General features: G+C 38.9%; 1 protein-coding gene across 2 annotated transcripts in view; it reads left to right on the top strand.

Moving 5' to 3' along the window:
• The first annotated feature begins 1,558 nt into the window (after positions 1–1,558).
• C4H1orf100 (chromosome 4 C1orf100 homolog) overlaps positions 1,559–27,378 on the top strand; it is a 46,326-nt gene continuing 20,506 nt past the window's right edge. Inside the window, exon 1 of one of the 2 annotated variants that reach the window (XM_036753183.1) lies at positions 1,559–1,710. The gene's annotated coding sequence lies outside the window, so the exon portion shown is untranslated. Of the gene's footprint in view, positions 1,711–16,201; positions 16,359–27,378 lie in introns of those variants that run through there. The other variant, XM_036753182.1, reaches the window with a different exon arrangement.

Below are 27,378 nucleotides of genomic sequence, written 5' to 3'. Positions count from 1 at the left end.
AGATCACCTACCTCCCCAAGTATTTCAAAGGAGTATAAATTCCATTAATTCAGCTACTGTAACCCAGGTAAACACTCTGAGCCCTGCCTACTCCACCAGCAAGCTACATAACCAAGCCCAACTGGTTAAACCAGAAGACTACTGCTCATTCCCAGAGATTCATATGACCACAAACAATGCTGCCTGAAGGAATTAAGATTATAAATTAATTAGAGAGAAACTAAAGACCTTAGAGTCCCAAGAGGTAATTTTACCACTGTTGCCCACTGTCCATCAGCAAAAGACTTCAGAAGGGGAAAGGACACTTGGTAAGAGAGTAACTGGTTAAGAAAATAGCAACCAAAAAATAGTTTGGGTTTCTAAACTCCAACTTAAAATGTAGAAATTAGAGACTTCTGGTCAGGTTGGAGTACCTCTAACAAAGATCTTGCAAATTTAGTTTAAAAAGTTTTAAACTGTAAAGGAAGGTGGGAGAAAACTACCCAAGTATAATCACCAAAGTATACATCACAGATGTTGGCTACAGTGTAGGAATTGAGAACAATTGAGATAGCAGCTAGGTCACAGGAGACAAAATCCAAGAAGGAAACCAGAAACAACACTTATGGTGTCAGATGTCCAGTTGAATCCTATCCAACAAATATTTTTAAGTGTCTACTTAAAGGTACCATGCTGAGTGCTAGGAATAGAAAAACAAAATAAAAACCAAGTCCCTTATATTTTATTATTTACACAAAATCCATAAGCATGGGGAACAAACAAGTAGAAATACCAATGCAGGGAGGTAACTTTGACTTCATTGCTATCACTAAGACATATTAGGATGAAATCCATGTCTGGAATATGCCAATGGAAGGTTATGTCTATTTTAGAAGAAATAGGATAAGTAAAGGGAGCATGGAGGGGGTGGAGAGTTAGGAATGGTATCATTAAAAAGATACACTCATGCAACAGGGCTTGACATGTGCCCAGATCACTTAATATGGAGGTACCCGCATGACAGACTACAGAGACCTGTTTCTGGCAGACATAAGAACCAGCTCAAATGTGAATATTCTGGGTTGACCTACCATATGATTGGAGAAGATTGTGCTCCCAAAGTGTTAGAGGAAATCTCTGTATGTTCTTGCTATGCCTTTGAAGAAAATATTTCTTTATAGAAGCAAATCTGAGGTAAAAACGAAATAGTTACATATAACTAGAGTTACTACTTAATGGCTCCTAAAAGTAGGAGAATTCAGATAGTAGGGGCTATCATAGCAAAAATAAAAGACACCCCAACCCCAATCCTCTCCGGGTACCAGGGAACACTGGGAAGTTATACAAATGAACAGACCTACTAGCTCTCAGAGCTCATATAAGGAAATACAGGAAGCAGAAATGGAATGAATAAGAACATTTAGGTTAAAATCAACCAAGGCAGAAACAGAAGTAATATTGCCATTAGGACATACCACATAGGGAATGACTTAACAAATTGTGGGACATGAGTGTCATAGAATATTATTATGCCATAACATGATGACTGCTCAAAAGCATGGAAAGACTTACATGGACTGAAGCAAAATGAAGTAAGCAGAGCCAGGAAAACTGTACACACAATGATTACAGCAATGTAAATGGAAAGAACAACCACCGCAAAAAAATTAACAAAAAAAAGAACGTCCTGAAATTATAAAGAACATCCTTGGCCCGAAGAAGAGATATAAGGTATGTCCCTCTATTCCTTTGCAAAGGTTGGGGGTGAGAGATGGAAGGTGTCCATGAGCATAGATATAATAATGGATTTTTTAAAGTATTAATAGGTTTTACTGAATTTTTTCCTTCTTTATTTTTTTAAATATTCTTTGTCATAAGGGATGGCTCTCTAGGAGACAGTGATAGGTACAGGGGAAAATCTAGAAGATATGAAAATGAAAGACTAAAAATTCCTATTTTTATAAAAAGAACATACCATAGACTACATGAACAGAAAGAGGAAAAAGGAACTCAGGAAATAGCGTACAAGCCTGTCACAGAGGCATAATATAGTAATGATGGGGGATCGATTATCCAGACATCTGCTGGAGCTCTCTCTCTCTGCCAAAAGCAGAGCAACTAAATAATTCCTTGATTTGCTTTAATGATAATTTCATTTTTTTCAAAGAGTAAAGGAACCAAAAAGGGGAAATTATTCTATATCTGACCTTCAACAAGAAGCACCTGGTTGCTATGGTAGAAAGACCTGGAACTTTGGGGAACATTCCAACCAATCCATCTTAGAATTTGTGGAAGAGGAGAGGAAAGCCAAGAATAGATTGGCATGCACCCTACATTTTTGGAAAGCAGATTTCAAAGTGTTCATAGAAAAAAAAATAGGTAGTGTCCAACACATTAAAATTCAAAAAGAAAGTCAGCCTAGGAGGAATGAGAAATTCTCAAGAATGAAATCCTGGAGACTCAAAGAGAAAGTGTTCTGATCAGAAGGAAAAAAAAGAGTTATCTAAGAAACCAATGATAGATGCACAGGGAACTCATTAAGCAACTGAAAAAGCACACGTATAGAGGATGGAAACAAGGCTAGGTAATGGGAATGTTTGTAAAAGCCTGGCCTGTTTAAAAAAATTAAGAGTGCTAAATCTTTCAATGAGCAGTTTGTAAGGAAGGATTAACAATAACAAAAAAAGACTACTTATGAGTTAGTTGGTATGATTTTTTTTGTTTTGTTAAGGAATATTGCAGAAAAGAGCTGAATTTTAAAAAGAAATAGGACTAGTACTTGGGTTAGATAGGATCCTAATGGTAACTGACAATGGAGAGAAGGCAAAACTTCTCATCTCATTTTTACTTGTTTTTTTCTGCCAATGAGAATAATTCTTGTACAGGAGGGAAGGAAAGAAGGATGGAAAGAAGGAAGGAAAGAAAGAAGGAAGGAAGGAAAGAAGGAAGGGAGAGAGGGAAGGGAAGGAAAGGAAGGAATGGAGAATGGAATAGAAGGAATAAGTGGGAAGAAAGAAAGAATGGAAGGATGGAAAGGATGGAAGGAAGGAAGGGACAGAAAACAGGAAGAGCTTGTTGAGGACATTCCTAAGTAGTTTAATCACTCAATGGAAGCAGATGTAAATAAAGCTCTGATAAAAACCTGGAAAAGGATTTTGTCTTGTGGAAAGTATTTCAAATCTTTACTTAGTCCCTCACATGACCTTGGGCCTCACTTTCCTCAACTATAAAATGAGCAGTTTGAATGAACTCACCTTGAAGGTCTCTTCCACCTCCAAATCTATAGTATTCTCTATTTTGTTTTGAATTCCATCAGGTAAAAAAATAATTTTTTACCAAATCTTCTCACTTTTTATTCCTTTCTGAACAGATCCTGTTTGATTTTCTTGAGGAGTCATTTTTAGAACTGGATCATTTTTAGAAAACTTTAGAAAAAGATTTGGAAACTGCTGGACCTTCTCTAAGCTGACCTCCACTGATTAAGTGGGTTTCGGTCTCCTTCCTGGGCTACAGTTTTGTGTGATACTAGGCAAGTCACTGGCAAGGTGACTCTAAATCATCCATAAAAGTGGAGTAACAATATCTGTCTTATATACTGTATATGGTATAAAGGATGTAACTGGAGAAATATGTTGCCATAAAAAGATGGACAGAAGTAAAGAATAATCAGTGGATAGCCTATATGCCTCACTGGCATCCACCCAATGCTAAGAGAACCCAAAAAAGGCCCCCCTCCAATTGGGTATGCCTCCTGTCCCCCAGCAGATTTACAGCACTTGTGTATAGGAGAAGGACAAATTACATCAAAGAGATCACAGACCCATTAGGTATTGGATTATTGGAGTATGTATCGGAGTATATACAGGGTCATTGAAAGGATCAAGTGAGGTAATGTGTGTAATAATCATTCAACCAGTCAATCTTCAAGAATTTATTAAGTGCCTACTATATGCAGGCCAATGTGTTAATCCTAGGGATACAAATAGAAGCAGAAAGAAAGACAGTCCCTGCCCTCGAGGAGCTTACATTCTAATGGTGGAAGACAACATACACACACACAAAAAAAAAGAGCCAAAGGGGGAAGGAGGGACAATATACTCCAAACAGAGGGATAATAGAGAAAGTCCAGAGTGCAGCCTGGAAAGGAATAAGATGTAGCTGGCTTGGGCACCCTTCTTAAATGGAAGTTCTAAGTAGATAAGCCATCCAATAAGAGGGAGAGGCCAGAGGGTTGGAAGGTATTTCTAATGTGTGAATTCCAGAGTTGGAGTAAGCTTTAGGATGAAGGGATAAAAATAATTCCTTAATGATTAACAAAGTTTTCACTGGTCATACCATCCCATCTCAGTGATTCTGAACCCCTGGCTGCCATCATTTAAACACTGTTCTCCATTCCCCACTGCTTAATCTCTTATTCCTATCCCCCTTAGCCCAACTGCCTGCCCCAATATCCTCCTCCAAAACTACTCTGTCTTTCCATTGTGCTCTCTGGAATGCCTACTCCATTGCTAACAAACTTGCTTTCACCTTAAATCTTTTCCCTTAGAACTCCTTCCATCTTCTGACTCTCAGTGAAACCTGACTCCCTCCTGATGTCACAGCCTTGCTGGCTACCAATTCCATACTAGCTACACTTTCACTTACTTTTCCCTATCACCCTTACCTCCAGCTTACTGGTCAAGGTCAGGGAGTTAGAACATTCCTTGCTCCTTATTGCCACTTCCAGATTCTCCTTTTATCACCATTACTCAGTAACCAGAGCTTCATTCAAACCCTATATACTACCCAATCAAAATTCTGGTAGCTGGTATCTGTACCCCTTCTTTCCTCAATGAGTTCAGTTCCTGGTTCACAATCTTTCTTCCCCAACTCCTGCCCTCAAATAAGGGAGCTTCAAGAGATGCATTGATATTCCCTCAAAAACCCTAACTTGCTCATTACTCATGACCTATTCCACCTTCCTATCTCAGCTGCACATAGAAATGGTCTTAATCTTGCCATCAACCACAAATGTGCCATGTCTTCATTCACAAACTCTGAAATTCCCTTATCTAATCACAATCTGCTGTTATTCTACTTCTCCCTTTACCTTGCAACCCCAAACTCTTTTAACCTCACTGTGATGTCCAATACCTTGACCCCTCAGTTCTTTCCCAAGTCATCATCCCTGCACCAGCTACACTCACATCCCTTCACCATCTTGACCCTTTGGTGAACCATTTCCATTCTGTATTGTCCTCTTCTCCTGAATCCCTTGCCCCCTTATCCTCTTCCCAGTCTTGCTCTGCCAAGCCTTACCTTTGGATTACTCCCACCATTCATTCTCTTCACTCTTAATCACATGCTGTTGAATGAAGCTGGAGAAAATTATGAAAGCAGGCTGCTTGGATCCACTACAAATTTATGTGACACAATATCAATTGAGTTCTCACAGTAACAAGGCAATCCTTTTATATTGGTTCACCATTCCACTCACCACAGTGGCTTTTCCAAGCCTTTCCTGCTATCTTCAAACCTCCCATAGTTCCCCCTCTGATTTTAGTCAAGAAATTGAGGCCATTCTCTGACAGTTCCCTCTTCTCTTATCCACATCTCATATCACTCAGTCACCTTCCCTTACTACCTCCTCTTCTACCCTGCCTTATATGAAGGGATGGTCCTCCCTGCTGCAGTACCTATATACCTGCACAAACAATCCCATTCCATCCTGTCTTCTCTAGTACATTGCCCCTCTATCATCTCCACACTCTCATTTATCTTCAATCTCTCCTTATCTATTAGCTGCTTTCCTACTGCCCACGAATAAGCTATGTCTCTTCCATCCTCAAAAAGGCCCCACTTGAATCCATCCATCCCATAACTCTCCTCTCTTTTGTGGCTAAACTTGAAAAGGCTGCCTATAGGCTGGCTTAGGCTTCATAATGAAAACTAATCTAGTCAAGAAATATACAAGTCTACCAACAAGAGTGAATGAGAGGCTTGTGACAATGCTATTGCCACTTGTAAGAAAGCGCCATGCCACCATCATCAATGTATATGCTCTCATCATGACAAACCCTGATGAGGTCAAAAAAAATTTTATGAAGGCCTAGAGACACTCATCACCAAAAGAGGACAATTCTGGGTGACCTTAATGCAAGAGTAGGCACAGATTACCAAAGGGTTCTTGGGAGGAATGGAGTTGGAAATAGAAACAGTCACTTGCTCCTGAAGATTTGTATATTTCATGATCTCATCACCACCATTGTCTTCTCGTTAGCTAAATGTAATAAAACTTCATGGATGCCCCCTTACGGCAAACACTGGCATTTAGTAGACTATGTCATGAGAGATAGACAGGGTGTGAGAGTGATGAAGGTGATGTGTGGTGCAGAGTGCTGGACTGATCATAGACTTATTCTTTCCAAACTAAATATTCACATTCAACAAAAACAGCAGCCCCAAAGCAAGATAATTACCAGAAGACTTAATGTCAACAGATTAGAGCGTTTCTCCAAGCAGGAACAGTTCATTACTAACTTGGAGGGAAAGCTGGGCCAACAAACAGTTGGCAACAGTGGAGAAGAAAGGAGTGGGCAGTTTTCAGAGATTTGGTGTACAGCACTGTATTTACTCATCTGGTTCAGAACACTTGCAAACAAGATTGGGTTGATAAAAGTAGTGGGAAATTCAGAAGCTGCTAAATGAAAAACGTGAACTTCACAGGGTTTACCAGCAGGACGCTTCAACCCTCTATAAGAAGGCAGCATTTAACTCCATCAAAAGTAAAGTGCAAGAGAAGCTTAGAGAGATGCAGGATTCTTGGCTTAGTAAGAAGGCAGATGAAAATTCAATTTTATGCTGATAGTTACAATCCAAAGCATTTTTATGATGTGCTGAAGGCTATATTTGGGTCAAAGACCTATGGTGCATCTCAATTACTTGGTGCTGATGTAGCCACATCGATTAATGACAAGGAAATGATCCTGGAGATATGGGCTGAACACTTCCATAGTGTTCTCAACAAACTGTCATAATCAATGCTAAAGCCATTGACTGTGCACCTCAGGTTGAAGTCAATCCCTCTCCACCCAAATTTCTAATTGAAGAAGAGGTTTTGAATACCATTAGGTTGTTCTCATGTGGCAAAGTGCCTGGTGCTGATTCTATTCCAACTGAGATTTATGAGGTTTATGCTCATACAAAAGCTGACTGAAATTTTCCAAGTTATATGACAAAAGAAGGTTATCCCTCAGGACTTCAAGAATACCTCCATTGTCCATGTCTATAAAGGTAAAGGAAATAGATCGTCTTGTAACAATCGTGGAGGGATCTCTCTTAGTTATTGCGGGCAAGATTTTTGCCAGAATCCTCCTTAATAGGGTGATCCTTCACCTGGAAGATGGTCATCTACCTGAGAGCCAGTGTGCCTTCAGAAAAGGCTGATGAATGGTTGATATGCTGCCCAACAACTCCAGGAGAAATTTCAGGAGCAGAACAGAGGTCAGTACACAACATTTGTTGATTTGACAAAGGCCTTTGATACTGTCAGCCGTGAGGGCTTGTGGAAAATAATGGCAAAGTTTAGTTTTCTGGAGAGGTTCATCAGGATTGTACACCAGTTCCACTAGGGAATGCTTGCACAGGTTCTGGATAGTGGATGACTCTCTCACACTTTCCCAATCACCAATGGATTGAAGCAAGGCCATGTGCTTGCTCCCATGCATTTGAACATGATGTTTTTGGCAATGTCATCAGATGCCTTTAACCAAGATAAAAACAATGTCAAGGTCAGATACTGTACTAATGGTAAATTACTTAACTTGAAAAGGCTACAAGCCAAGACTAAAGGGGAGGGAAAGTTGGTACATGATTTTTTGTTTGCAGATGATTGTGCCCTCAATGTCACCTCTGAGGCTGAGATGCAACAGAGTTTGGACCAATTCTCCGCTGCTTGTGCTAATTTTGGCCTAACAATTAACACCAAGAAAAGAAAGGTTGTCTACCAGCCAGCACCACACCATTCATACATAGAACCATAAATTACAGCAAACAGAGAAATTCTGAATGCTGTGGATGAGTTTACTTACCTTGGCAGTATAATTTCCAGGGATGTACACATAGATGATGAGGTTGACACACATATTGCCAGAGCTAGCTCAGTGTTTGGGAAGCTCTGAAGGGAAGTATGGGAGGAAAAAGGTATTAGACTGTCTACCAAACTGAAGATCTACAGAGTCATTTTGCTAACTTCATTGTTGTATGCCTTTGAAACCTGGGCAATCTACCAGTGCCACTCCAGGAAATGGAATCATTTCCATTTGATTGTCTTAGGAAGATTCCAAAAATCACCTGGAAAGATAAGGTACCAGACACTGAATGTCTTGTTCAAGCTAAACTGCCAAGCATTCCAAGTCTTCTGCAGAGAGCACAATTCTGATGGGCTGGCCGTATTGTTTGGATGCCAAACATACATTTGCCTAAATGTCTATTTTACAGAGAACTCATTCAAGGCAGGTGCTCACATGGTGGTCAGAAGAAGTGATACAAGGACACTCACAAGGTCTCTCTGAAGAACTTTTTAATTGATTGAATGACATGGGAGACACTGGCAAAGGATCACCGAGCATGGTACGCCTGCATTAAAGAAGGTGCTGTGCTCTATGCAGAATTGTAGTAGCTAAAAAAAGTGAAAAAAAAATTTGATGCACAAATTTAGAGACATCTCCACTTTAGATGTTCATATGGACTACTTGTACCCAATATGTGGTAGAGCCTTCTGAGTTTGTATTGATCTAATCAGCCACACACAGTCAGACAAATTGCACCTCAACTCCAACATGGTCATGTCATTTTGGTCCTCTCTCTGAGAACAAAGGACAATAACCAAGTTGTTTTCATGTTGTCTCTCCCATTAAACCTAAAAGCAAGGACTGTCTTTTGCTTTTCTCTATATCTTCAGTGTTTAATATAGTGGCTGGCACATAGTAGGTGCCTAATAAATAAATGTTTGTTAACATAAGAAAAAGGAGGAGAAAGACGAGGATGAGGACAAGGACAAGGAGAGGAAGAATAGTTATATATATATATATATATATATATATATATATAGTTATTGTGTATATATACATACATATATAGCTAACTATATAGTACTTTAAGGTTTACAAAGTACTTTACTTATGTTATTTTATTTGATCCTTACAATAAACCTCTGAGGTAGGCTCTATTATTATCTCCATTTTACAAAAGGAGAAACTGAGGCTCAGAAAAATTAAGTGACTCAACCAAAGTCACACAGCTGGTAACTATCCGAGGTATGATTTAAACTCATGTCTCTAATTTAAAGTTCAGCACTCTATGCACTGCATCATTAAATAAATTTGTTTATTGTATAAATAAGACAGGTGCTACCCGAATAAGTCATAGACATGATGAAACTAGAGATTCATGTAAGAAGCGCTAACGTGCCTTACTACATTTCCATTAAAATCCTACATTTCAGAAGTTTGTCCCCATGCAAGAATGTTTTAAATCTTTTTAAAAAAAACACACAGCTAATGGCAGGTGTGAGGAGCTTAGGTGTGAGGAGTTTCACAGATGATATTGACTCAGAAATCAATGAATTGGACAATACAAAATAAGAGAGAATACTGCCAGTCTAGTACTTCTTAAGAATGCTGCAGTTGACAAAAGGAATGGAAATCATCTTTGTCCTATGAGTACATCTCGCAACAATGACACTTTTCTGGAGGTGTCTCACAGTCCACCACGGACAATTTTCTTTAGGCTCTAGCAATGTTTTCTGTTGTTTAAAGACACACATTAATTTAAAGTTTTCCCCCATTTTCTCTGCAAATTACAGCATTCAGATGAAGTGGCAGCTGCTGTAATTAAGACACAGTTAATTGCCTATCCCCTTAATTGCAATGATAGGATTTTGACAGTTTGGTAAATAAGAATTGTTTGGTTTTCTCTGGCAAACTAAGCTTCAGTCTGGTCTTAAATGCTGAGTAACCAGAATTCTATGACAAAGGAGTCATCAGATGGAAGAACCAGCGAACAGACACGTCCTATGACATTATAGTTGTTTCAAGCGCCTATCACTATCAGGCATGTTTCTGTATGTGTACACACACACACACACACATACATACATATACACACATAAATATACACATATATATTTATACACACATATGGCACATGTGTATGCATACATGAGTATGTGTATATGCATGTGTATGCATACTTATATATATGCACATGTAGGTATGTGCATCGCATATATAAACATGTGTCTATATGGGTGATGTGTAAACATAAACATATAAACATACATACATAATGAATATTTATATATTTATAGCTCATGAATTTCTGCCTGTTTCCCACTAATGTCCTCATTAAGAATGGCCCTCAATGCATACATAGACATCTGTCTCATAAAAATTGCATGTAGATGAAAAAGTAGGCATATAGGTCTGTAGTTATTAATGTTCTTTCTGTTACTTTACTTTGGTACTAATAAGTTTACAGATATTTTTCCACATCTTTGGTACCTTCTCTTTCAGATAATTCAAGAACCAGTCCTTGAACCCCCTTCACCACTAAGTCACCTGCCGAACAGAGATTCTCTATGTGTACTTGTAATCTGGCTGCTTTTCCCATCTATGTTCCCTTTAGTGCTGTTTCAGCCTCCCCTGTAATCACATTTGTTTTGTTACAATCCAAATGAGCTGGTTCTACAGTGCCTGACAATAATAAAAGTTCATTATAAAAATCTCTGCAGATATTTCCCACTTTTCTTCTTGTCCTCCTTTCATTATCTTTAATTTGCACAATAGGCTATGTCTTTAATATCACTCAATTGAAAGAATGATGCAAAGAACACACAGGGATTGTGGTTTATTGATAGGGAAAAAATTAATTTGGTAGTGTGAGCAAGACTTTAAGGGGGTCTCTTCCAATCAGGTGTCATCAAAATTAATTCAAGAATTCTTGAAATATATGACAGAAATAACCTGAGTCAACAACCCTCTGGATCACAAAACAAGGAGACAGATGCCCATCAAAGGTTTCAGCACTATGATGGAAGAGATCAAGCTCAGAATCCACGTTGAAGAGAGCTTTCCTACGAAGGGTGAGGTCTTCTAGATGCTTCCATTTGCAGATGGCGTATTGCATAAAGCCCTGGAACTTTGTGATCTCCTAAAAGAGATCCGTAATCAGTCAAAAGAATTTGGCTTTACCATCCATACAGTAAAAACCAAGTGGATAAAGAATTCCTATGGCTTAGATTATTACATGCAGTTGGATGGACAATCTATAGCATTTGTCCATTAGCATGTATATCTGGGATGACACAAGTAGACAAATTTGGACCCAGAATTAAGCATGAGGAAGAGTATGGGCTGGATTGTCTTTAGAAAATTGCAAAGCTCCTTTAATAACCTGAAATTTCTCCTGGAAACAAAGGCTCATCTTTTTAAAACCAGCATCCTTTGTTGTTGGATGACTGCAAGACATAGTCGTTAAAGAACTAAAAATGGATATCATAAAGTGGTTAAGAGAGATGTGTATTATGATTATGAGCCCATTGCAATTAATAACAAATAAAGAAAATAAATGAGAAATATAAATAAATAAAAAATAAAGAAGAAAAACAGGAGTAAAGGCTATTATCAGGGAAATACACTATTAAAAGAGAAAATGGCCTACTCAGATGATGAGGGGTTGTCCTAGCACTCCGCTGGTATCATCACAATGTCCAGAGTAAACAAGAAAAGTTTCCTCTGTGGGAAACTTAAGGGATGACATGGAGAGGGTCATAGAGTATGGGCAAGAATGAATGGTTGTTATCTGTATTCTTGAAGAGAATTTCAGTACCTACCTGATCCTCCTCAGTCCATCATATGTTCTGTGCTTTCCCTACCTTTATAGCATTCCCTGTACTTAGCAAGTCCTTCTCCCTATCTCTGTCTGCAGTAATCCTACCCATTTCAAAAAGCAAACTCCAAGCCTCTGTTAACCCTTTCCTGGTCCACCCTGTCAGAAATTCTATTTCTTTCCTTGGACTTCAAATATCACTTATCATGTTCTAGTTTATATTATACTCATCTGGGTACATGTCTCCTGTCCATTACTAGATTCTAACTTCGCTGAGCATGATAAGTGTGTCTTATTTATTTTTGTCTCCCCTGGTGCTCTGGACAATACTCTGCCTATAAGCAGATGCTTAATAAAATGTTCTTGGACTCCCAAAGCAACAAGGTTATTAATTTATCCATTCATTCAATAACTTTTTCACTGAACCCTGAATATAAGTTGTAGATGAATCTCCAATCTCAATCAGTGAAGGGAGTTTCCATGCTAGGAATTCCTTACCCAGATGGCATCACAGGTCCAGACAATAATAACTGACATTTAGGTACTGGTTTTTTTTTAAAATTTACAAAGCCCTTTGTATACATTAGCTGATTTAATCCTCACAACAACCCTGTGAAGTAGGTAATACAAATATGATTGTCCCCATTTTACAGATAAGGAAACAGGCTCAAAGAGTTTAAATGACTTGCTCGAAGTCACACAATCACTGTGCTAGGTCAACTGTTGTTTATCCTTTGTTCTCAAAGAGGAGATGACAACAGGGAGGTGATGCCATGACTTGCAAGTGAACTGGATTTAAGTGAGGGAGGGCTGGGCAAAATCAACAGCCTCACTTTCTCCTCCAGAGCTATCTGGGTGCAGTGGCCAAATAAAGATCGGGATGACTGGAGATGGCAATAGGTCATGAATGAATTGCTCACAACTTTACCTTAAGTTGGTCTCTCTGGGGTACGTTTGAATAGTTCATCAGGGGATTGATCAAAGCCATCCTTTCCTGGAACTTCAAAGATAGACTAAAGTGAATTAATATCTGTCTCTTGTTTACAGCTTTTAAGCATCTAAAAGTCATACAGGTTTAAACATGACCTTTTCTCCCTGGGCCTGAATCTCCTTGGTATAATTCCAACTGAAGCATCTGTTTAGCTGCTGGTTTTAACACAGTCTAGTATGGGACTTCCAGAAGCCTGTCTACTCACTGGTTATATGTACTGTTTCATTAAGAATTGTTTAATTAGGAAAAGTAAGATTCAGTAGTGCTGGCAGCTTCTGGCCAGAGTCTGGCTTTTAGCAGCCTTGATCCTGACTTTCCACTTTAGTCATCCTGGGCTGCTTGGGTCATGAAATACTCTCTATGTGTCTACTTTCTCATACTGCATTACAGAATGATTATTTTATTGTTTCAGCTTTTATTAATATTCTCTATTTTAAATCACAATAATTCCCTGTGTGGATAATACTGTTTTGCTCCTTCTACTTATAAATAGATTTGACTACTTAACAATGGAATATATTCAGTTTTATAGCTATACTAGGATCAGAATGGGAGGCTGGGGGTGGGGGTAGGGTGCCTTGGAGTGTAGGCAAGAGAAAACTTCAAAGTCGGAAAGACCTGGCTTTCATTCTGCCTCTGACCCATATTAGCTGGATGACCCTGAGCAAATATTTTAATCCCACTCTTCCACTGACTTCCAAGTGCTCTTGGAGAGAAGGCACTGACTTACTTTGGTAAAGGAATTTTCCTCACTTTTCTCTACACCAATAAAATCACAGGCCCCAGCCATATTTCTATTGTCAGAAAGTCATTCTGAGATGTCAGACAACTGCCTGTAAGATGGTAGAGCTGGGAAAGATTTGGAGGGTCATCTACTCCAATTCTCTTGCTCCTGCAAGTGGCCCAGGAACCATCACTTTAATCTTTTGAGTGTTTTGGGCAATAGTATTTCAGGAAGGAGGGGAGATGTATTTCGGCCAAATCATTATCCCCTTTCCCTTTTTAAATCCAAATTTCAACAGAAATCCTATCCCCCTTCCCAACCCCACCCTCACCCTCTTCTGTTAAATCCACAGCAGGGTGGGGCCTCCATTCCACAAATGGAACGATTCATTATGGTCCTAAGCAGATTTCACAGGTATGAATAGCAGCTCTGTTTAAAATATGTGCATATTATAGCCACGTGTTTATATTTTCCTATAATTCACAATACTTAATCTGGTGATATTGCCTAATATTTTCTGATTGAAGTTTTTAAAGTCTGCAAATCAGTGTTTATGTATGTAAGTAGAATAGAGAATGATAAGGGAGTCATTCATTCATTTAAAAGACATTTATAAAGCATCTATCATGTGCAGAGAGCACCAAGGCCAGGAGAATTAAAAAACTGAAATAAGCCACTGTTTCTGTCTTCAAGGAGCTAACAGTCTATAAGACACAAATATTCAACTGTAATATGTAACATTTTATAAATACATTAAAGAGTTGCAAAACAAAGTCCTCTCTGAGCTCTGAAGGAGAAGATCATTGCTGATCAAAGCAATCGGGGAAGGCTTCATTGAAGAATTGAGGTCAACGTTGCCCTTTAAGTGATGAGTAAGAAAGAATTCAACAGGTAAAGAGGTGGAAGGTGGATAAGGAGGAATAATTTGAGAGCAAAGACAAAGATAATGGAAGTCAAGAAGATTGCCCAGGAGAGAGCAGGATCCTAGATCCTAATCTGGAAAGGATCTCAGAAGCCACCTAGTCCAACCTCCTTGTTTAGCAGGTGAGGTAATGAAGGCTTAAAGAGGTTAAGTATTTGACTAAGATCACTCAGGTAATAAGCCTTAGAGATAAGGTTTGAACCCAGGTCATCTGAGTCAAGAGCCAGCACTTTTCTCCATTGTACAGACCTGTGTAGAGAGAATTGAGAACCATGGACAGAGCACTGGGAAACAAGAGAAGCCAACAGACTATATACTGAGCAGGAAGAGAACCAAGATGGCGTAGTTTGGCTGAAGACGAGGGAAGAAAAGATTGTTGGTAATATCATTTGCTGTAGAGATGTAGAGACGAAAAAAACCCTCTCTTGGTTTGATTTTTAGGTGGCCCTTAAGAGCATGGTGTGAAAGAGGGACAAAAAGATTTTAAGGAATTGAAAGAGAGTAGCTGACAAAGAAGTGGGGGCAGAGGGAAGGAGCATTGAATTTAAACAACTTTTCAGGAAGTTTAGCAATTAAGTGAGAGTTGAAACAGTAGCTTGTTAGGATAAAAAGAATCAAGGGATGGGTTTTTTGGTATGATTTTTAAGGATAGATTTTTTTTAATTTTTTTGTTTAATTTTTGAGGGGGGAAGGCAGGGCAATTGGGGTTAAGTGACTTGCCCAAGGTCACACAGCTAGTAAGTGAGTCAAGTGTCTGAGGCCGGATTTGAACTCAGGTCCTCCTGACTCCAGGGCCAGTGCTCTATTCACTGCACCACCCAGCTGCCCCTTAAGGATAGATTTTAAGGATGCATTTGTAAGTGTAGAAGGAGATAGAGGGGACATAAGAGATTGAATGCTAAAAAATAAAGGAGGGGGGTGTACTAGTACAAAGTCCTAAAGGAGAGAAGATGGAATCAGGGGTGGAAGTAGAGGAATCAGTCATCTCCTCATCCCTTATCATTAAAAGCCTCCTTTGAAGCCAATTTCCATCCCCTGAATTTGGTGCACAAAACATATACGTGATTTTATCACTTAATATTTTCCTCATCCCTTATCATTAAAAGCCTCCTTTGAAGCCAATTTCCATCCCCTGAATTTGGTGCACAAAACATATACGTGATTTTATCACTTAATATTTTCCTCATCCCTTATCATTAAAAACCTCCTTTGAAGCCAATTTCCATCCCCTGAATTTGGTGCACAAAACATATACGTGATTTTATCACTTAATATTTTCAAGAGGAAAATCTTACTAAGCATCCAAAATTTCTCACAGATCTCTTATTCCCACCCCATGAAACATTCTGCAGAAGAAAGTTTAGGAAATGCTGCTCTAGAACTCTCTTGGCTATGTCTCATTTATGTTTCCTCTTTCACAATAGGATTTTAGTAATGGATAGAAATTTGGTCCTGAGAGGTCAGCTTTTGTGTTTCAAATGAAATTGGATTCTTCAGAGTAACCAGGAAGGCACCAAGAGCATGCTGTCCCAAGACTTGGCCTAGTAGACTAACTTTTCAATCAATCAACAAGCATTTATTAAGCCCCAACTGTGTACCCAGTACTGAGCTGTGTGTTGGGGATATACCTATAGAAGCCCCTGCCCTCAAGGAGCTTACATTCTAAGCCCCATTCTCTATCTGAGGTACTTCATAATACCTCAATTATGATGTAAATGGTTAAGTCTAGTCGCCATAAGGAAAGTTTTCTGTTTCACTGTTGGATTTCTAAAACTCAGGATCTAAGATACTATTGTTCTCCTAATGCTGTTTTTTTCCCTTTCATTGTCTAAGAAGGGCAGGTTTTCCTCTCACTTCGATACCAGCCTAAGCAGGTAACTCTAGTGATCTCTCATAAAAGTAAATATTTCTGAAAACTCACCAAATTTGTACAAACTGAATCCTATTTTAAATACTGTAAGGGAAGGGGGATTAGGACTTGGTGGACGAAAGATGTGGGTTCAAAACCAATACGTAGTGACTGTGTCCCTGAACACACTCTATCTCTCCCTGCCCCAGGCAGCTCTTTAAAACCACAAACTACAGAACTGTTGCTGAGCTGCATTGGTGGGTGGAGTTTCCTCCTTGTTATATACATATAAAACCCATAGGAACAAGGGTCTGAACCAAAAAAAAAACTGGGCATAGAAAGTAGAGGAGATGGGTTGCTATTTAAAGGAATCTTACAGTAAATAATTTTAGAAGGTAAATAATTATTGCCTGAGCTTCAAAGAGTGGATTCCATGATCTCTAAGCTCTCTTCTAGGCATGTCTATGAACCTTTGATGTATGAGCGTCTGGGGGGTGAGTGGGTGGTTCATGGGTCTGGGTCAGTCTGCCATTGTGACTCATAGTGCTACAAAGCCCACATACAACATGCACATAGAAACCTAAAAAGCTAGATGACAAAAGTTGGGCTTGGATCCATTCCTTTACACTTTATCTGAAGGATATGAGCTGGGCTTGCACTTGATTTTCTTTCTCTAAAGAAGTAGGGAAACTGGTAGACCTGGGAGTCAAATATGGTCAATATACTTCCCACTCAATACACCACATTGTATCAAATCAGTTACTCCTGGCGGTTAGAGGCAGCACAAAATATATTGGGCTTGGAATCTAATCCAGCCTTAGACCCTTACTATCTATGTGACCTTAGGCAAGTCACTTAACTTCCATCTCAGTTTCACTGCAAAATGAGGATAATACTAGCACCTACTTCCCAGGGTTGTTGTGAGGATCAAGTGAGATAATATTTGTAAAGCACCTGGCACAATTTCAGTTCTGTCTGACTCTGTGACCCCATTTGAGGTTTTCTTGACAAAGATACTAGAGTGGTTTGCCATTTTCTTCTCCAGCTCATTTTTACAGATGAGGAAACTGAGGCAAACAGGGTTAACTGAATTGCCCAGGGTTACACGACCTAGTAAGTGTCCGAAGTCAGATTTGAACTCAGGAAAAATGAGTCTTCCTGACTTCAGGATCAGCACTCTGTCCACTGTACCGCCTCATTGCCATAGTAGGAGTTATATAAAGGCCAGCTATTATCATTTTAATTAGAATGCATCCCCCAGTCACTCTTCAAACTTTACCTCCGTGCCTCAAAGATGCAGCACCCTCAGAGGCAAAGCAAGAAAAGTAATGCAGGAATTAAGGGCAACTCTGGGAATACCCGTTGGCAACCAAATTGGACTTAGAGAAAAATTGTTTCAGTTGGATCACAGAAATTAAACACCACTCCCTAAATGGCCCTGAGTTTATCTAAAATAAATAGATTAGATTAGGGCCCTGGGATTATGATTCTAAGACCTTGTCCTGTCCTTAGATCTAGGATCTCCTTGCTTCATCCACTGACTTCCCTGGATTCCTTCAAAACTCAGCTCAAATCCCACCTTCTTCAGGAAGCCTTTCATATCCCTCCCTTGTTAGTCCCTTCCCCTGTGAGATTACCTGTCATTTACACTTACATACATTGTATATACATAGTCATATGTGTTACACTTGTATATGTGTGTATAAAAACATCTTATACTTGTATGTACATTGATGTTTGCTTATTTCCTCCCTCATTAAAATGTCACACATACACACATGCACACATACACACATACCCATAAGGGAAAGGACTGTGGGATTTTTTGCCTTAGTTACAGAGTCTGATGCATAGTAAGTATTTGATATATGCTTTGCTTGTTGACTGACTGACTACCTACCTCACAGGATCGCTGCAAAGTGTCCTTTAAAATCCTTCACTACCTGGTCCCATTCTACCTTTCCAGTCTGATAAGACTGGACATTTCTCCTCCTCATGCTTGCTATCGTCTAGCCAAACTGGCCTTCTTGCTGTTTCTCACTCATGACCCCTCTCACTGCCTTTGTAACAGCTTGTAATGTATTTTCTCACTTCCATCTCTTTAAATCCTTTCATTTCTTTCCAATGCAACTTGTGTCATCTTACACATGAAGCCTTTCATGATTCCCACAGTTGCCAGTGCCTCCTTGCCCCCCACCCTCTCCAAAAAAAAATTACCTTGTATTTATTTGGTTAAAATGAAGGAAGGGAGGGAGGGAGGAGGGAAGGAAGGGAGGAGGGAAGGGAGAGAGGAGGGAAGGAAGGAAGGAAAGAAGGAAGGAAGAGAGGGAGGAAGGGAGGGAGGGAGGGAGACAGAGAGAGAGAGAGAGAGAGAGAGAGAGAGAGAGAGAGAGAGAGAGAGAAAGAGAAAGACAGGAGGGAGGGAAGGAAGGAAGGAAATGAATAAATAATGGAAATAAAGTATGAAAATAAAATAAAAATGGAAACAAAATATGAAAATAAAACAAACAATCAATGTGTCAGATTACCAAGCTCTTTTTCCTTCCAGTTGAACTCCTGTAAAAAGCTATTTTCACCTCTTGCCTCCACTTTCTTCTCTCTTCTCATTGACTTCTTGGTGCTTGGCAATCTGACTTCTTACCTCATCACTCAACTTTGATTGTTCTCTTCCAACATTACCAATGATCTCTTGGTTGCCAGAGGAAGTAGGAACCCAGGCCTTTTCTGGACCTTCAACTTTCCTGAATTCTCTGCAGCATTTGGTGCTATTAACCACTCCTCGGGTATCGGATACTTTCTCCTGCCTGGGTTTTTATGAAACAGCTTTCTTGGTTCTCCTCCCACCTGCCTGACCACTTCTTCTGAGTCTCTTTCACTGATTCGTCTTTTATATCATGCTCCCTAAAAGTGCATGTACCCCAAAGTTCTATCCCGGACCCTCTTCTCTCTCTCTCTCTCCTCTTTCATTTGGTAGCCTCTATGGTTCAATGCATCCTATCCATATTCATGTAATACCAGGTAATGTCATATGGCTCTATTGTATTCACAATTAAGATAAACACTGAAGAAATTGCTAAGAGTTCTAAATACTTGCTCCCAAATCCAGCATGTTGAATAGCCATATAAATGAAACTTGTTGTTCATTCCCAACCCCTAGGCCAGAAGTGTCCAGCTTGGGCCAGCAAACCCCCAAATGCAGCCTGAACCAGATTAAAATGTAATTGGGAAATGCTTAACAAAATAAATAAAAGTACAATCCAACATAGTTAATTATTTATGATTTTCTGAGTTAAGATGGGAGACAGAGAAGAATTCTATTTGACACCACTACTCTAGGTGACTAATTTCATGGCAGTGATTTTTTTAAAGTACATCCATTAATGAGTTTTAATTTCAGAGTACAGGGAATATGACTTCCTAACCAATACAGGAGCCAGATAAAATTCTCAAGTGTGGACCAAGCAGAAATTAAATCTTGGAGCTCTGTCTCCTCTGAGGCAGGGGAATTAGAGTTTGTTTTGGTTCTGGAAGAATTTATTGTGTGAAAATCTGAAGGAAAATCTACCACTAAAGTTACAACCAATGAATAATAATCTATATTTTTAATGAGATGAAAGATGTTGTTGATGATGGTGAAGAAAACAGTTATGCAGTACTGGCTGACAAGAATATGGAAATTATGGTAAATATAAACCCAACAGCTAGTGTCATGTGTTCATATTTCAGTTGTCACATTTAGATTTGGGATGTGGTTACATTTTGTAAGATTGACTAAAACATTCACAGAAGCCTATAACCATTTCAATTCAGCTCAACAACAGTCGTTTATTAACTACCTACTAGGTATCAGGCAGTATGCTAATGCTAATGCTTTCTCTCCTTTTAGATTTTTTGTACAAAGTCATTTACATATTCCTTCCACCAGTAGACTGTAAGTTCCATGAGAGTAAGGCTGAATTTTTGCCTGAATCTCAGGTACTTAGCACAATGCCTAGCACATAGTAGGTGAATAATAAGTACTTATTTGTTTATAAATTGAAATTGTTTATAAATTTGTATATTTCATATTATAAATTTGTATGTTGTATTTTATAAATTTGCACATTATATCTTACAAATGTGTACATTATATTTTATAAATTTGCATATTATATATAAATTTGGTAAAACAAGACAAAAAAATAGTTCCTGCCCTCAAGGGCAAGTACTTTTGGGTACATATCAGGTACAGATAAGTAAATATGAAGTAAATACAAATGAATATAAAGCAATTTCAAAAGGTAGAGAGTACTGATGTCTACTTGATTGTAGGGTTAACAGAATATAAGATCTTCCTCATCCATTAATAGGCCTATATGACCACATGTATTCCCTTTTTCCCTTGGAACAGCAGCCGTGTTCCCAGGTATAAAGGTATACAGGTATTTCAATCATGGATGTCTTGCTGCTTTGAGCTTTAACCCAGTTCACAGCTGTGATACATCCTGAGTAGTCACATAGAGCCCATTGGGGGAGGAACTTGCCTAAGAGGAAGCTTGCTAAAAGGAAACTTGCTAAGGGGAAGCTTGCTTACAGAAAGGCTTTCAAAATGAGAAGTTTGAACTTTAAAATCTGTGATCAGGTTTACTTATTTGACTGTGCCTGTGGCCCCATAAAGAGGCAACTAGTGGCTCAGTAGATAGAGTGCTGGGCCTGGAGTCAGATTGCCTGACAAAGGGATCCACTGGAGAAGGAAATGGCAAACCACTCCAGTATCTTTGCCAAGAAAACCCCATGGACAGTATGGTCCTTGGGGTCACTAAGAGTCGGAGGTGACTCAATAACAATGGACCTAAGTACTGTATAAATGTTACCTATCATCTCTACTGTCATATGGCATAAGGAAGTTGTTGTAAGGGAAGTGTTTCTTAAACTTTAAAACACTATAATAACAATAGCTAAGACTTCTAGAATGCTTTATGGTATACAAAGTGATATACTGTGTATATATGTGCATATATATGTGTGTGTGTATGAGTGTATATGTATATATGTGTGGATATGTGTATGTGTATGTGTATATATATATACTATGTGTGTGTGTGTGTGTGTATGTATACCTATTCATATACATATATATGGTTTTCTTTAAGTCCCAACTAAAATCCCACCTTCTACGGGGAGCTTTCCCAACCCCTCTTAATTCTAGTGCCTTCCTTCTGTTAATTATTTCCTATTTATCCCATATATAGCTTGCTTTGCATGTATTTGTTGTCTCTCTATTAGATTCTAATTCCTTGATGATTGAGACTGCCTTGCCCGATGCCTGGTACATAGTAGGCACTTAATATGTATTTATTGAACTGAATTGAAAAATGAGAGAGAGATACATATCTGTCTATCTGTATGTGCTTCTATCTACTTTTTCAGGATAAAATTAGAGATAGAGAGATAGAGATAGATTTATCTTAAATAACCATTTGAGATAGGTACCACAGGTATTAATAGCAATTAGCACAGTTCTTAGAACTTAGTAGATGCTTAATCAGTGGTTATTGAATTGGAAAAGTATATCTTATATATATATATATGTATATACATATATATGCATGTGTATGTATACATAAATATGTATTGTATATATGTATATATATATAAAATTTTATCTTAAATAACTGTTTGAGGGAGGTACTACAGGTATTAATAGCAATTATTTGTCACAGTTCCTGAAACATACTAGACACTAAATAAATATTTATTGACTATTGACTATCTAACCAATTTTACGAATGAGGAAAAAGCTCAGAGAGATTAAGTGGTTTGTTCATTGTCACACAGTAAATGCTAAGGGTGGAAAATGAACACAAATTTTCCTGATCCCAAATCCAACATCCCACACCTTGCTGCTCTTTCTTTATGTGAGTTATTATTAGGAAATACAGGGGTAATGTGCAGAAGAGCTATTGAACAGAATGAAACAGGCAGATGTTAGTGATTTGTCCAGGGTCACACAGCTAATAAATGTCTGAGACGGGATTTGCACAGAATGACAGTGAACAGAAGAAAGTAGTATGGTAAATAAGTAAATAAACAAATAAACAAAAAGCATTGCATTTGATTAAAGTTAGAGGACCTGGCTTTAAATCCTGGTTTTGCTGCTTCCTACCTGTGTCTCCTTGGGTAAGTCACTTTATCCCTAAAGTAAGAGGTTGGACTAGAAGACCTTTGAGTTCCCTTCGTTGTTCAGTTGTTTTTCAGTTGTGTCTGACTCTTCATGACCCCATTTGGGGTTTTCTAGGAAAAGATACAGGAGTAGTTGGCCATTTTTTTTCTCCAGCTCATTTCACAGATGAGGAAACTGAGGCAAACAGGGGTAAGTGACTTGCCCAGGGTCACCTGGCTAGTAAGTTTCTGAGACTAGATTTGAACTCAGGAAGATGAGTCTTTCCTGACTCCAGACTGGTCACTCTATGCACTATGGAGCCACATAGCTGCTCTTGAGTCTCCTCCCTGGTCTAAAACCTATGATGCTAAGTGAGTTAGCTGAGGGGGTGACCAGGCAGTCTCTCTTAGCCCATTTCCCTGAAAAGTAGGCACTGTCAGTATCTATTAGTTCTTTGAAGGTGAAGTTATCTGCTGTTCCCCAAGGACTTAAGCCCAACCCCTTTGACTGCAGTGAACATTTGCCACTGATGCTGTTCCTTGGGTGTAACAAACAAGAACTGCTTGTGATGGCTGACAAAACTTGGTAACCAATGAATGATTTCTTTATTCCAAAGAGTAGTGACTCAGAATTTCTCCATGCTGGCAAAATATGTCCTTCTCAAAGGCAGAGTCAATTCCAGTTATGTTAGGGAAGACATTATTTTCAGGTGCACTGAGCTTATTTGTCAATGTCCCCCACCCCCATTTCTTCCTTGGGAATGAAAAAAACTTTGGGAACCTGGCAGAGTGGAAACAATACTGGATTGGGAGTCAAAGGACTCAGATTGGATACTAGGCACTGACTGCCACTTAATCACTTTGTGATTCTGGGTGAATGGCTTCTCCTGGGAATTAGGCCATGTAAAATGAGGGAGGTTTAGACTAGACCAGGGGTGTGGAACCTGTGGCCTCAAGGCTGCTTGTGTCCCTCTAGGTCCTTAAGTACAGCCCTTTGAGTCTTAAGGACCTAGAGGGCCACATGCAGCCTCGAGGCCACAGGTTCCACACCCCTGGTCTAAACATTTCCTGGGGTCCCTTCCAGCTCTATGATCCTTAATAGCTATGTTGCTTTTCAGGCTTACAATATCAAATTAAGCACAGTAAATTAAGTAATTAAGCAGTAGCCTAATCCATTTTATATTGGTTTCTCCTTATTAGGAGACAGATGCTGGAGCACTGGGTCTGAAGTCAGGAAGAGACCTGAGTTCAAATCTAGTCTCAGACATTTACTAGCTGTGTGACTCGGGACAAGTCACTAATATCTGCCTGTCTCATTTTCCTCAACTGTAAAATGGGGATAATAATGGCACCTACCTCCCAGGGTGGTTGTGAGGGTCAAATGAGTTAATAATTGTGAAAAACACTTAGCACGGTGCCTGGCACACAGTAAGAGCTGTAGAAATGCTTGTTCCCTTTTCTCCCTTCCTTGTGTACATGCAACAATAACAACTGACGTTTCTATCTCTCTAAAGTTTGCAAAGCACAAACATGCATTATCTCATAAGATGTCCTCTCAGCAACCTTGTGGAGAAAGTCCTAAAGATATTTTTATTTCCATTTTCAAGGGTTCACAGAGGTTAAATGACTTGCCCAAGGTCATACAGTTAAAAAACCTCAGAGGCAGGCTCTGAATCCAGGTCTCTCCTGACTCCAAACGCAGCACTACTTCTAATACAACAAATGGCCTCTTAGAGCAGCGAGATGCATTAAAAACCCACTGTAATGAACTCCAGGGGACCACCATGTTGTTCGGTCATGATGGAATTATATCAATGTTAACACACTACACAAAAAGATAGTCCATCTTTTCAAGATAGAACACAGAGCTAATGCCCAGGCTTCCTTATAGTGAATTAGTTGGTAGAAAGCAATGTTTTGAACCCAGTAAGGGAAGGAAGAAGTTGTCAAGCCAAGAGAACCACGGAATTATTTGAATTCTGGTGCCTAGGACAAACTGAATGGTTGGGTGGGAGACGTGGGCTAGGAAAGAAGGCAGACAACGTGGGGTATTAGTTGGCCCCAGCTGAAGGCGTTGCAGTATTAAGGACAAATACTTGGTGGAGTCACAGCCTCTGGGAGGAGACAAAGAAGGGAAAGGTAGTAGCTTGGTTGGGGAGGAGGGATTGGGGAGGAGGAAGGGCTTAATGGATGAGCAGGATCCCACCCAGGTCAGGTGTTTCCAAGAACCATAGGGGAAAGCGCTCTATGAGGCAGCTAGTTGGTGCAGTGGATAGATAGCAGGCCTTGAATCAGGAAGACCTGAGTTCGAACCCTGTCTCAGACATTATTATCGCTGTATGTGACCTTGGGGAAGTCCCTCAGCCTGTTTCCTCCACTGTAAAATGTAGATTAATAATTATAGCACCTATTTCACGGGATTGTTGAGGATATCAGACAGCATATTTGTAACGCACTATGCAAAACCTAAACACTATATAAATGTTAGTGTCAGGAAAGAAGTCCTACTCTGCCCCCCCCCCCACTTCAACTAATGTAATCACACAAAGCCTTAAATGCAATCACAAGGCATCAAATGTGAGGGGTACTAACAGAAAAGCTTTCGACGTGCAAGCTACAAGTATACCAATGCCTAGTCTTGTTACAAATATTTATCTTGAGCCATGCAATATGAGATGTCACATGAAAGATGTTTCTTGTGCATTTGTGCACAGGAAAATCAACAAGCATTTATTAAGCACCAGGCAGTGGGCTTTCTGTGTGTGTGTGTGTATACACATATATATATATATACACATATGTATGTATATATGTATATGTATTTATGTATGTATGTGTATATATATGTATGTAAACACAAACTATATACCCAGTAAACAAAAAAATAATTACAGAGAATCAAGGGAAGACTAGCAAGCTGGGAGGTGGGGATAAGGAAGTCCTCTGCAGGAGGCATGGCTTGAGCTGAGTTTGAAGGGAACTAGGGATTCTAAGACAAAGAGTAGAAGAGAGAGAGTAATTGGGATGTAAAGGTTAGCCTGGCAAAGGCATAGAGATAAAAGGTGGAATGCTGTATATGTCTAACAGCAACTAGGCCAGTTTGATCAAACCAACTTCATTAACTTTTTGTGGGGGAGGGCTCCCCAAAGAGAAGCTGAGAGGCATCTTTCCATTACCTGAAACTTCCTTTTGTGTTCTGGCTTTATTATAGCATGAATGTCAAAGTTGTTACCATTCAGCTCCTCCAACAGTATGACCACTCACTGGTCATTGGACAAGGAGCTCACATTTAGAATATCCATAGTCAAGTTCAAGGTTCCCCACCCCTGTTATAGACTATCAAAAATGATGTGATTCTTAGCATCCTCAGCCCTCTTTTCTGGCCCTCTGCCCCTTGGCTGCAGAGCTAGATGGAGCTGAACAGGACAGAGGATCATGCTGTCTTTTTCTTTGTTCTGTTGGCTGCCAAATAATTTATCACCAGCTTACTAATGCTGAACCTCTTTTAGTTCCTAGGGGGAAAATTAGCTTTTTCTTTGAATTTAGTGCAACTATGACTCACTTCATACAACAAATTGCTACAGAAAAGAAATGTACAGATTATATATTTTCATAAATTGAATCACATTGTACGACCCTTGCTTAGCAGAGTTCATTGCTTCTATGAAAACATGATTTTGGAGGAGCCATTCTTAATCTTTCTGTTTCATGGACCCCTCTAGCAATCTGGTGAAGCTGATAGAGCTATTTTCAGAATAATGTTTTTAAATGCATAGAATAAAATGCATGGGCTTTAAAAGGAAACCAATTCTATTCATGTCACATGTGATTTATATGTACATATATCTTATATAACTATTAAAGTAGTTTTATATGTCTTTATATATAACCTACAAATGTAATATGTACATATACCACATATGATATATATATATATATGTATATGTAAATAAGTTCACAAAACTTAAAAAATGTATAATGGACAATAATTTCCATAAAAACCCTGCTTAAATGGTTGGTCTTGGAGTTTGTATTGTGTCAGTGTTTGGTTATAATATATTAATAGCACCTAATATACTAGCTTGCACAGTTAATATATGTCTGTTGAATCTCACACCAGTATACCAAGATAAAATCAAAATGATGTACATGATTTACACATAAAGGGTGATACCATTAGCAAATTAAGAAAGCATGGAATAGTTTATCTGTCAGATTTATGAATAAGAGAAGAATTTAGGGCCAAAGAAGATATAAAGATCATTACAAAATGTAAAATAGATCATTTTGATTATATTAAATTAAAAAGTGTTTGCACAAACAAAACCAATGCAACCAAAATTATAAGGAAAGCAGAAAACTGGGGGAAATTTTTGCAACAAGTATCTCTGATAAAGGCTTTACTTCTCAAATAAACAGGGAACTGAATCAAATTTATAAAAATACAAGTCGTTCCCCAATTGATAAATGCTCAAAGGATTTGAATAGGCATTTTTCAGACAAAGAAATCAAAGCTATCTATAGTCATATGAAATAATGCTCTAAATCACTCTTGATCAGAGAAATGCAAATTAAAACAACTCCAAGGTACCACCTCACACCCCTCAGAGTGACTAATATGACAAAAAAAGGAAAATGTTGGATGTTGGAGGGGATATGGGAAAACTGGGAAACCAATGCACTGGTGGTAGAATTGTGAACTGATCCAACCATTCTGGAGAGTAATCTGGAATTATTCCCAAAGGGCTATAAAACTGTGCATACTCTTTGATCCAGTAATACCACTGTGAGGTCTATATCCCAAAGACACCACAAAAACAGGAAAAGGATCTATTTGTACAAAAATATTTATAACAGTTCTTTTTGTGGTGACTAAGAACTGGAATTCAAAGGGATGCCCATCA

This window comes from Trichosurus vulpecula, chromosome 4 (genome assembly GCF_011100635.1).
Source record: "Trichosurus vulpecula isolate mTriVul1 chromosome 4, mTriVul1.pri, whole genome shotgun sequence".
Lineage (NCBI taxonomy): Eukaryota > Metazoa > Chordata > Mammalia > Diprotodontia > Phalangeridae > Trichosurus > Trichosurus vulpecula.
This window is presented reverse-complemented; position numbering and strand designations above follow the sequence as displayed.